The following is a 13,512-nucleotide window of genomic DNA, read 5'->3' on the forward strand; positions in this document are numbered from 1 at the left end:
CTACATAGGCAGGGGGAGATGTTTCAGTTCCCCCACGCTTGATGACAGAGGTGGGTTTTAAGGAGTTTACAAAAGGCAAGGAGGGTGGGGGCAGGTCTAATCTCTGGAGGGAGCTGATTCCAGAGGGTTGGAGCCACCACAGATAAGGCTCTTCCTCTGGGTCCCACCAAATGACATTGTTTAGTTGACGGGACCCGGAGGAGACCAACTCTGTGGGACCTAACTGGTCGCTGGGATTCGTGCGGCAGAAGGCGGTCTCGTAGATTGATGATGAGAGAGAGGGAAAGACAGACAGACAGACAGAGACAGAAAGACGGAGAAAGAAGGACAAAGATGGAGACAGAGAGAGGGGGCAGAGAGAAAGAGAAACAGAAAGAGGGGGAGAGGGAGAGAGAAAGACACACACAGAGAGAGAAAGAGAGAGAGAGAGAAAGACAATGAGAAAATGAGAAAGAGAGAGAGAGAAAGAAAGAGTGAGAGAGAGCTACAGTGTGAGAAAGTGAAACAGAGAAAGAGGGGGAGAGGGAGAGAGAAAGACACGCACAGAGAAAGAAAGAGAAAGACAGAAAGAAAAAACAAGAGAGAGAGAGAGAAAGAGTGTGTGAGAGAGAGTGAGAGAGAGCTACAGTGTGAGAAAGAGAAACAGAGAAAGAGGGGAGAGGGAGAGAGAAAGACACACACAGAGAAAGAGAGAGAAATAGAGAAAGTGAGAGAGAGAGTGAGAGAGAAAGAGTGAGAGAGAGCTACAGTGTGAGAAAGAGAAAAAGAGAAAGAGAGAGAAAAAGAGAGTTTGCATACATTTCAGGAGACAAAACCTTGTTTAGGTTGAGTTTGTGCTTCTGTGATATCATTCCACTGTGGTGGCTAAGAGTGGTGAAGACTGGCCCATAGGATGGTAGGAGGGAAATATATATCCCAAAGTGAATTTCAAAGATAAACGCAGAGCAGAAATTCAGTGAAATCATCGAGTCTGGCTCCCTTTGACTCTTAACATCTATTTGCTTTGCTTTGTCAAAACATATGAAAAATCATTAAAGTGTTTTAATAAATGTCTGGTTTTCTTACTCATTCATCTTATAAATATTAATTAGCCATGGATCAGGCAATTAAAGTTTAATCAATTTGCACTAATTAGCACCACATACTTGCATAAAAAGATAAAGCCGGCTTCTGCATCTGGCTGTTATTTGCAGTTTTTGTCAAGTGCTGATGAGTTTAATCTTGAAGAGAAGATTAAGAAGAAAAGAGGAGAATAAGTCAAGAAAGTAGTGTTAGTTTTATTAAAGCTTCAATCAAGCCGGCTCTTATGAGCTGCAGAGGAACAATGCAAGGCAACCTTTTCGTACCGGGCTGATTTTCAAATCCAAATCCAAATTATTACTGCCCGGTGATCCAGAGCTTCCTGATACAATTAAAATATATATATATCACTGGTCCATTCAGAACTACGTTGCCTCCAATTAGATCTAAATATAAATATAAAGCCCTCCATGGCATCGGACCAGAATATCTCCGGGACCGCCTTCTGCCGCACGAATCCCAGCGACCGGTTAGGTCCCACAGAGTTGGCCTTCTCCGGGTCCCATCGACTAAACAATGTCATTTGGCGGGACCCAGGAGAAGAGCCTTCTCTGTGGCAGCCCCGACCCTCTGGAACCAGCTCCCCCCCAGATATCAGAGTTGCCCCCACCCCCCTTGCCTTTCGCAAGCTCCTTAAAACCCACCTCTGTCGTCAGGCATGGGGGAATTGAAATTTCCCTTCCCCCTAGGCTTATAGAATTTATACATGGTATGCTTGTATGTATGAGTGGTTCTTTAAATTGGGTTTTTTTTAGATTACTTTTTACTATTAGATTTGTTACATTGTTTTCTTCATTGTTGTTAGCCGCCCCGAGTCTTCGGAGAGGGGCGGCATACAAATCTAAATAAACTGAACTAAACTAAACTAAATATAGTTCACAAAATCATATGCCAAAAATGTCCTTCCTGTTAATGACTGCTTCACCTTCAACCACAGCAATATACGAGCACGTAATAGATTCAAACTCAATCTAAACTGGTCCAAGCTTGACTGTAGGAAATACACCTTCAGCAATGAGAGTGATCAATGCCCGGAATGCACGGCCTGATTCTGTGGTTTCTTCCCCAACCCCAAAAACTTTAACCTTACACTGTCTACTGTTGACTTCTCCCCGTTTCTGTAAGGGGAGGTCTGTAAGGGGCATGTATAAGAGCATCACTGTGCCTACCATCCCTGTCCTATTATCCTCTCTATTCTATTCTATTCTATTCTATTCTACTCTACTCTACTCTACTCTACTCTACTCTACTCTACTCTACTCTATTCTACTCTATTCTATTCTATTCTATTATTTTGATTTTTATGCCAACTTTCAGGGCAGCTTACAGCAAAAATTAATGCAATCATGTTAGAAATTTAAATTAAAATACAATCTTAAAACCACAAAACTTAAAATTAGTCAATCACATCATGCACCATAAACTCAATCCTTGGCTGGGATTTTTTACTTATGTTTTTACAAACTATTACTATCCTGTACATGTTTGACAAATGAATGAATGGATGAATGAACGAATGAACAAATAAACGAACAAAAGAATGAATGAACAAATAAACAAACATCTAATAGATGATTTCATGGTATATGAGATGGTTTCATGACAACCTCTTCTTGTCAATGGTTTCCTTCTATACCCATTGATTTCTCCTCCTGAGTACATCAAACAGGAATATTGTAGAGGTGAAATCAACAACACCATAAGGTTTGAATGAATATATTTTTAAAAACAATGTTTTTTGACACTAATCCCGTTCCTTGAAATTCCAACCCAGAAAGGCAAAAAAAAAAAGAAAAAGTAACATTTCCCTGTCAGTCCTAACTAGTGATGGGCAAACCCAACAGTGTTCGGGTTCAGCAAGTTCGGATGAACTTTACGCAAAATTCAGCCGAACCCGAACCGAACCCGAACCGGGAATCCCTCCCACGAAGAGATTCTGGGGGCAGAGCTTTGACATCACAGGCAGGTTGCTAAGGACACCAAGGTGATCACTTCCTGGATTCCATGGAATCCAGGAAGTGACCACCTTGGCATCCTTAGCAACCTGCCGGTGACGTCAAAGCTCCGAACGCCGAACACGACCCCGAACTTTGCCCGAAGTTTGAAAAAAAATTGTGTTTGTGTTCGGCATACCGAACACCACAAAATTCAATACGGATCCGAATTGTGTGGGTTCGGTTCGCCCATCACTAGTCCTAACTGTTGTGATTCAGCCTGAGGCTGCTCAGGGACCAGCTGTGTCTCTGCTGGCTCCATGCCCGGAGGAGTATGACAGCGCAGAGGAGGGGGCTGAACAGTCAGACTGGGGAGAGGGAATGGGATGAAGGAGAACAGCATGAGAGCCCCGGGGGGGGGGCTCTCCCCAGCCAGTAGCTTGGAGTCATTAGGTGATGACGCACAAGCTGTCATTGACATGAGACAGAGACGTTCACAGCAATGAAAGGAGCAGTTAAAGAAATATTTTCACCAGTGAATTAGAAACAGCTAGGTTTGGGTGTGGTCCTCATCAGCAGGGTTTAAAAGGCAGGCAAGGCCTTCAAGCCATGTGGAGTGTTATCAATTGGAGTTGCGGTGATCTGTTTTGATTCTCAGCATCTCTGATCTTGGCTTGTGGCCTCGCAGTCTGGAAGACTCGTGGGAGGCGTCTGTTTGCTATCTACAGCTTCGTCTTGGCAGCAAGAATCTGGTATTGCTTCATGGATTATTCCCTTCGTGTATATATTTGAAGTTCCAGCGTTTTTCCTGTTTGTAAGGACATTTTCTGTTCCCTGTGTTTTCCTTGAATTATATAAACTGCCTTTGCCTTTTACCAGTGTGTCTGGCTTCTCTTTTTGGGTTGGTATTGGCTTCTGGAGTGACCCAGACAGAACACCTAACTAATTTAAGAGGCCATGCTAATCTCATTTTCTTAACTAAGGGAGCCAAAGACACTTTCCATGGTCATGTGGGCAGCATGGTTATATGCAAAAGGCACACAGAATGCAGTTAGCTTCCCACCGAAGTGGTACCTATTTATCTGCTCTCATTTGCATGTTTAGAACTTCTAGATGGGCAGGAGATGGGGAATGGGAGCTCACCCTGATGCACAGAAGGCAAATATTTGGTTAGAAATATTGAAGGTGTATTTTTATCGAGAGATGGATGATTTGCAAATTCATGTGATTATATTTACCTCTAACTCCAGTAGTTATTGTGTTGACAGGTGATGTAGACAGGGACGATGCCAAGCCTTTGCCAAAATGTTGAAAACAGACAAAAGAAATAGAGTGCTCCTACCAAATCTCAAGACATTTTCAGAGAAGCTTCACCAAGTGTGTTGAAAAATTAGGTGGAAGACAGTATGATAAGACTTGTGGCTTGCCATTTCTGACTATACCCACCTTGGGCTGTAAATCTTTCACCTGTCAATGAAGTCAGGTAAGGAAAAAAGGGAAAATGCAGGCCGGTGAGCCTGCAACGTTACATTTGGCAGACAGCTTTCTTAGGATCAATATTGTATTTTCGGATGATATATTGTCAGGTGGGAAAATTCAGACTGGAGAAATAAATAAGAGAAATGCAAGGCTTCTTTGGAGGCTGCGGATTCACAGAAAGCCCTTTGGTCTGGCAGAAGGAGATTCTTCATAAGGAAGCTGGCTCTTAATCCTGTAATGAATAAATTCAAGTAGAAACCTGAGTTATGAAGGATGACCTCAACGTGATAGGTATCAGACGACAGGGAGGTTCTGAAAAAGGATCCCATCATTTTAGGTGGGTGATGATAAATTCACCAGAGTCTTGGTGCAAAATGATACATTTTTTCTTTCCCTGGAACCCAGCTTTAAAGATGGAGCTAACAATCCAGGGGAAAAAATAAAACTTTCAAAGTTAGTAATTCCCACCAAGAATATAAATGAAATAGTAAAGTGGGGCCCACAAATTCAGGCGGAAAGAAGACCTACATCCCATTCAAAATATTGAGAATAACGATAGTGGAAGAAGTCACTTCAGCGCTGTGAAGAGAAACAGTCACAAAGTTCTGCTGGAGTTTAGAAAAGAAGAAGTATCAAAGAAGATGGAATGGAAACGTCACCAGTTCAGCTGTAGATGGAGGTCAGAAAGGACAAGAAGGCAACAGGATGCAAAAACGGGAGAGAAAAGGAGACTTCAAGGAAGTGGTTTGCAGTGCTGCCCAAAAAGGAGAAAGAAGGAACCAAGAACTTATTTGGAACTTTAATAATTGGTTGCTGTTGCACAGAAATTTATAAGTGCCTTGAGTGTATGAGGATAATGGTGTTATCCTTTCAGTTGTGTCTGGCTCATGATGATTCTATAGGACAGGTCTCTCCACATCTTCAATCTTGCACTGCTTCCTTGAGGTTTTCTATACTCTGGCTGCTGTCAGCTTTGATTGTATCCAGCCACTGTATTCTCAGTGGGTTGGTTACCTTTTACCGCTAACTCTTCCAAACAATTTAATTTAAAATTTAATTTAATTTAAAATTTAATTTAATTTAAAATTTAATTTAATTTAATTTAAAATTTAATTTAATTTAATTTATAATTAAATTAAATTAAATTAAATTAAATTAAATTAAATTAAATTAAATTAAATTAAATTAAATTAAATTAAATTAAATTAAATTAAATTAAATTAAATTAAATTAAATTAAATTAAATTAAATTAAATTAAATTAAATTAAATTAAATTAAATTAAATTAAATTAAATTAAATTAAATTAAATTAAATTAAATTAAATTAAATTAAATTAAATTAAATTAAATTAAATTAAATTAAATTAAATTAAATTAAATTAAATTAAATTAAATTAAATTAAATTAAATTAAATTAAATTAAATTAAATTAAATTAAATTAAATTAAATTAAATTAAATTAAATTAAATTAAATTAAATTAAATTAAATTAAATTAAATTAAATTAAATTAAATTAAATTAAATTAAATTAAATTAAATTAAATTAAATTAAATTAAATTAAATTAAATTAAATTAAATTAAATTAAATTAAATTAAATTAAATTAAATTTTTAATTTAATTTATTTTTTTTAATTTAATTTAATTTTTTAATTTAATTTAATTTTTTAATTTAATTTATTTTTTTAATTTAATTTATTTTTTAATTTAATTTAATTTTTAAATTTAATTTAATTTTTAAATTTAATTTATTTTTTAAATTTAATTAATTTCATGCCGCCCAATTTCGTGGGATTTAGGCTTAGAACTAAGGAGAAATTTCCTGACATTTAGAACAATTAATTGGTGGAACAACTTTCTTCCTTTCTTGCTCCAACGCTGGAAGTTTTGATGAAGATGTTGCATAATCATTTGTCTGAAGTTGTGTAGGGTTTCCTGCCTAAGCAAAGGATTGACTGGAAGATCTACAAGGTCCCTTCCAAGCTCCATGTTTACTGCAAATCTCTTCCAAGCAGTGATTCTCCAGCCTAACTTTTGAAATAAAATATCAGCATATCAGTTTTGTGTATAGCACTTGTAACACTTCATAGTGCTTTACAGCACATTTTACAACACTCTCTAACTACAGCAGGTTACAGAGTCAACATATGGCCTCCAACAATCTGAAATTCTCATTTTAGCAACCTCGGAAGGATGGAAGGCTGAGTCAATCTTAAGCAGGTCAGAATTGAACTGCTGGCAAGGGGCAGAGCCAACCTACAAGACTGCTTTCTAACCACTGCACTCTACAGAATGTTTCTTCCTCAAAGCTTTTGTTGACCTTTGTATATTGTTTATGCAATGTTTGGTATGCAGTACACTGTTTTGTTTTGTCTTTTGAATACATTTCGAACAATGCTGGTAGCTTTTTTTTAAATTGCTTGCCCATTGTCCCAAATTGAAGCGGAGGGGAGGTAATGGCTGAGCAAATATTCCAGTAGCAATTTCATGTTGAAATGTTAGATGGATTCTTTGTAATGAAAGCATTCCAGAGAAGCTTCTTTGGGAAGCTTTGCTGTTTAAATAACAAGCTGCACATTGTTTACGATTGTATATGAAAGCCGTGCATCTCTGAAGTGGATTGACTTTCTGTAGAGTGGTTCTCATGGTTCTGGAAACGTCATTTTCCCAAGCACCAACATCTATTTCTTCATTGCTTCCCCATATCAAAATGCTACAACATGAGGCTTAGAAACATACAAACATAGAAACATAGAAGATTGACAGCAGAAAAAGACCTCAAGGTCCATCTAGTCTGCCCTTATACTATTTCCTGTATTTTATCTTAGGATGGATATATGTTTATCCCAGGCATGTTTAAATTCAGTTACTGTGGATTTACCAAACATGTCTGCTGGAAGTTTGTTCCAAGGATCTACTACTCTTTCAGTAAAATAATATTTCCTCACATTGCTTCTGATCTTTCCCCCAACTAACCTCAGATTGTGCCCCCTTGTTCTTGTGCTCACTTTACTTATTTTATTTATTTATTTATTTATTTGTTTGTTTATTTATTTATTTATTTATTTATTTATTTGTTTGTTTGTTTGTTTGTTTGTTTGTTTGTTTGTTTATTTGTTTATTTATTTATTTATTTATTTATTTATTTATTTATTTATTTATTTATTTATTTATTTATTTATTTATTTTGTCCAATACACAATGAGGGTTTTAGTGGGTATATACACATAGTAAAATACATGATGAAGGTTATAGAGGAGCTACTCATAGTATATATATACTAAGAAATAATAGAAAAGAAGGTATAGTAATAGAACATATCAATGAAAGAATAGAAGAAGAGATATAGGAATAGAAGAAAGGTATAGGAGATATAGGAGAGCAATAGGACAGGGGATGGAAGGCACTCTAGTGCACTTGTACTCGCCCCTTACTGACCTCTGAGGAATCTGGATAGGTCAACCGTAGATAATCTAAGGGTAAAGTGTTGGGGGTTGGGGGATGACACTATGGAGTCCGGTAATGAGTTCCACGCTTCGACAACTCATTTACTGAAGTCATATTTTTTACAGTCAAGTTTGGAGCGGTTAATATTAAGTTTAAATCTGTTGTGTGCTCTTGTGTTGTTGTGGTTGAAGCTGAAGTAGTCGCCAACAGGCAGGACGTTGCAGCATATGATCTTGTGGGCAATACTTAGATCTTGTTTAAGGCGTCTTAGTTCTAAACTTTCTAGGCCAAGGATTGAAAGTCTAGTCTCATAGGGTATTCTATTTCGAGTGGAGGACACTTCCCTCCTGAACCTTATTTAACCCTTTAACATATTTAAATGTTTTGATCATGTCCCTCCTTTCCGTTCTGTCCTCCAGACTATACAGATTGAGTTAATTAAGTCTTTCCTAGTAAGTTTGATGCTTAAGACCTTCCACCATTTTTGTAGCCCGTCTTTGGACCCATTCAATTTTATCAATATCTTTTTGTAGGTAAGATCTCCAGAACTGAACACAGTATTCCAAAAGTGGTCTCACTAGCCGCTCTGTACATTGGGATCACAATCTCCCTCTTCCTGCTTGTTATACCTCTAGCTACGTAGCCAAGCTTTCCCTACCACCTGACTGCAATGTTCACCCATTCTGAGACTGTCAGAAATCACTACCCCTAAATCCTTCTCTTCTGAACTTAGGTAGCAGAAGGGGATAGAAGAAGGCTTAGGTAGCAGAAGGAGATTCACCTGTTAAAAGGTATTTTTATTTATTTTATTTATTTATTCATTTGTCCAATACACAAATACTGTATATAGGAAGAAAAATAGACATGTAATAATACATATAAGAGTAAAGTGAACTTAGAGGACAGGATATATGAAAGAAAGAAAATATATATAAGTGAGAGAAAGGAAAGACAATTGGACAGGGGATGAAAGGCACACTAGTGCACTTATGTACGCCCCTTACTGGCCTCTTAGGAACCTGGAGAGATCAATTGTGGAGAGTCTAAGGGAGAAATGTTGGGGGTTAGGGGTTGACACAATTGAGTCCGGCAATGAGTTCCACGCTTCGATAACTCGATTGTTGAAATCATATTTTTTACAGTCAAGTTTGGAGCAGTTCGTATTAAGTTTGAATCTGTTGCGTGCTCTTGTGTTGTTGCGGTTGAATCTGAAGTAGTCATTGACCGGTAGGACGTTGCAGCATATGATCTTGTGGGCAATACTCAAATCGTGTTTTGGGCGCCGTAGTTCTAGGCTTTCTAGGCCCAGGATTGTTAGTCTATTTTCATAGGATATTCTGTTTCGAGTGGAGGAGTGAAGGGGTCTTCTGGTGAAATATCGTTGGACATTTTCAAGGGTGTTGATGTCTGAGATGTGGTATGGGTTCCAGACAGATGAGCAGTAGTCCAGGATGGGTCTGGCAAAAGTTTTGTAGGCTCTTGTGAGTAGTGTGAGATTGCCTGAGCAGAAGCTGCGTAGGATCAGGTTACCACCGTGTTCAATTGCTCTCGGTGTCTGCATTATCATCCATTCAATTCATTGGGAGAATGATAACAGCCCCGTAAGCAGGGAGTCCAGTTCCCAAACAACTGAAAAGAAAGAAAGAGGAATTCGCTAGTTCTGTCAGATGCAGTGATGGAATCTTCTCAGCAGTGTCTCGTATTAACTTTGCCAAGCAGCAGGAAAAGTAATAAAAAGTGTGATAATATAAATTGGCTGGACTGGGAGTGAACAAAAGATGTCTCACATTAATGACAGCTTCTTCTACAGATGTTGCTCAGCTGGTAGAAAACAGATTTACACTCAGCAGCTCCTTGCAGCACAAATATTAGCATGGGATTGTGCCATTAACATATTTGGCTTCTATTCCAATATTAATTGATTGCTTTCAATAACAGTTCTTTTTTTCCCCCTCCTGGCAAGAAAGTGGCTTCTGGATTGGAAGAGATTGCGTTATACATGTGTATGAATCAGCAAATCAGGAGAAAAGTTCCTTCTATGCAATATAGGGTCATTGGGCAACTATATATCTTGATTTTCAACTTTCACAATTATCTTCTAAAACAGATTAGGCTGATCAAGAATGACTAGCCCAGCAATATTGATGGATGGTCTTGGATCTGGATTACCTAAGTCCAAATCCAACCAATTCTGCATATGAACTCTAGATGGCAGCCAAGAAGTACAGTGAGAGCTTTAACTCTTTGCTGTCATCTAGTGGCCATATGAATTTTAGCAGCTCCAAATTTTCTGTTTTTACTGACCAGATTTTTACCAGCTATTTATCAAGCACATCATGCACAATGTTTTAATGGCAATGTAATGTTCTGGTAGATAATATTCATTTATAGAAACTGTGTATCCATTTAAATTACAGTGGTACCTCATCTTATGAACGCCTCTTCTAACGAACTTTTCGAGATACGAACCCAGTGTTTAAGATTTTTTTGCCTCTTCTTCCAAACTATTTTCACCTTACGAACCCAAGCCGCTGCTGCTGGGATGAAGGGGTTTCTTTTTTCCCCTTTTTTGAAGAAAGAAAAGGGAGGGGTGGCTTGGAGGGGGAAAGAGTTTGCATTTTAAAAAGTAGGAGAACAGCGTGCTTGCACAGGCACTGAAAGGGTGTCTTTTGAAGAAAGAAAAGGGAGGGGCACCCCCTTGCCTTTCTTCCTTCCCACTCACCCTTTAACCTAGCCTTGCTTCTTCCACCCGTCCCCTTTAGCTGCTTCTCCCTGCCCTCTGTTTGCCTCCCTTCTAAAGTTTGGGATTTTCCTGAAGGATTTGCACGCATTATTTGCTTTTACATTGATTCCTATGGGAAACATTGTTTCGTCTTACGAACTTTTCACCTTATGAACCTCCTCCTGGAACCAACTAAGTTCGTATCATGAGGTACCACTGTATGTACAACAAAGCTAGACTCACTAAGCCAAAGCAATCACTCTAGATACAACTCATGTTCTCTTCACACTGTTTAAAAAAAACCATATCAACCCATCCTAGTGACATATAGAGTTAAACTTACTGCCCTTTGCCCTTCTATGCCCTGCATATCCAGCTCCTCATTAACTACATTATTAACTTGTGGATCAGAGAGTGTTACCTAGTTCAATAAGCTTAGAAACCTTCCTTACTTGTATGGGCTTTCTGTGCATATATTTCAGAAAACATTTCATATTTTAAGTGTTATGCTTCTAATCTACACCATCTTTGCATGAGATGCGGGGATAAAAGGGATTTTTGGTGGAGGCAGGCAGGTGATCAACATAATTGCAAATCCAGTGGGAGTAAGTTGATTGTATTTTTTCCCCTTGCTGTACACTCTTCCCTTCCTATGGCACCTTTGATTGACCCCTTTGGCCCTCATTTTAATTAAAATGAAGCTTGGCTCTGCAAAAGTTTTTTTTCCTAGCAATTTGGGGATAGCATAGTGCCTGGTTCCACATATTGCACTATGGCCATGTTAACTGTGCTTGTTGGCTTAATAACAATTGGCTGGGTTTGTACCATGCCTTACAGGTAACGGTAAAGGAATCCCTATAGATTTTACTCTGCTAGTCATTGCTGACCATCTCCATTTCAAAGGCCATTAAAGAATAGAATGATAACTTTAGTCACATTGAATGCACAGTAATTGGCATACAGTGGTACCTCTACTTACGAACTTAATTTGTTCCATGACCAGGTTCTTGAGTAGAAAAGTTTGTAAGAAGCATTTTTCCCCATAGGAATCAATGTAAAAGCAAATAATGTGTGCAATTGGGGAAACCACAGGGAGGGGGAAGGCCCTGTTTCCCCTCAGGAGATTCCTAGAGAGGTCCCATGGAGGCTTCTCCCTGCTTTTTCTGGTCCTGTTTCCTCCCAGGAGATTCCTAGAGAGGCCCCACAGAGGCTTCTCCCTGCCTTTTCTGGTCCTGTTTCCCCCCAGGAGATTCCTAGAGAAGCCCCACAGAGGCTTCTCCCTGCCTTTTCTGGTCCTGTTTCCTCCCAGGAGATTCCTAGAGAGGCCCCACAGAGGCTTCTCCCTGCCTTTTCTGGTCCTGTTTCCTCCCAGGAGATTCCTAAAGAGGCCCCATGGAGGCTTCTCACTGCTTTTTCCCGTTACAGTTTCGGAGACTCAGGTTTGTAAGTAGAAAATGGTTCTTGAGAAGAGGCAAAAAAATCTTGAACACCCAGTTCTTATCTAGAAAAGTTTGTAAGTAGAAGCATTCTTAGGTAGAGGTACCACTGTACTATAAATATGGCTGAACTCTCTCAGTACAATAAGCAATAAACAAAACTATTTTGATGGACACATCTAGTAGTATAGAGGAGAAATCCTGCTTTATTGCTATTATCCATGTTTATCAAGCATTCCCAATAATGCTAATCTTTAAACAACCCCAGGAATCAACTAAACATTACTAGGACAAACAAATTCATTGCCTATTAGAGAATAGAAGCCAAGAAAACACCAATTCCATGCAAATGCAGTCTTAGACAATAGTAAATGAATATACTATCGTGCCTGGATCTTTTTTTTCTAGAGTGTCTTCGATTAACTTTAATTGTTTACTTTTCAAGAAACATTTGAAACTCCATAAGGAGCCATTGCACTAAAGACTTTAAGATAAGCTTATCCAATTTGTGATTCAGGAAGTCAATTGTAGACTATGAAAGAGTGGTAGATGATTAGCAAACTCTTTATTTTTGTTACCGTTGTTTCAGTATTTATTATTTTTAATAAGAATTGATTTTTACATCCATTGTATTTTGCATTTGTGCACCGCACACCCTACCTGTTTGAACTATACATCTATTTGAGCATACAAAATCCGTCCTTTGCCCAGTTTTACTTCTAAGTGACTGTAATGAACTTGTTTAATATTTCAGCTCTTAATTTCTGTTGCATGACTATAAAATCATCCTTTAAAATGAAGTCCTTATAAAAACATAATTAGGTTCCAGTAAGATCTTAAATCATCTGCCATATTACCTTACTTTCAAAAGATGTGCAGAGATAATATTCAAACATACTCAAAGTTTCTCCATTTTCAATCAGAGACAGACAAATATTCAACCATGTTTGTTCAACATCTTCAACGTCAAATCCTTCCCTTGTGTTAGGAATGCTTTTTTTCACCCTAATGTAATTTTTTATTGACCATGTATTAAAAATGCTTTGGCTGGAGGATATGCCATTACTGTGCATAACTTGCAGCTGGTATTTGTACAAGATTAACAACTATCTTTGAATCCTAATAGGTACAATATTTATTGGCTTTCTAAAAATGTCATCTTCTGGATGATATGTTGCTACTTTCTCTATTGTTTCATAAATAAACTGATTAAATCTTGTACAACTGAAACTAATCCTGTGGCTAACATTTCCATATCATACCCTATGATAATAATTTGGCTATATACTGTACCGTAGTTCTCATTTTTTAAAAGGATATGTCGCTGATAAATTAACTTGAAGCCTGTAACACTAGCATCAACCTAAAGTCGTGATGGTGAACCTTTTTCCCCTTGGGTACCAAAACCACACA

This window comes from Erythrolamprus reginae, chromosome 4 (assembly GCF_031021105.1).
Source record: "Erythrolamprus reginae isolate rEryReg1 chromosome 4, rEryReg1.hap1, whole genome shotgun sequence".
Classification (NCBI taxonomy): Eukaryota; Metazoa; Chordata; class Lepidosauria; order Squamata; family Dipsadidae; genus Erythrolamprus; species Erythrolamprus reginae.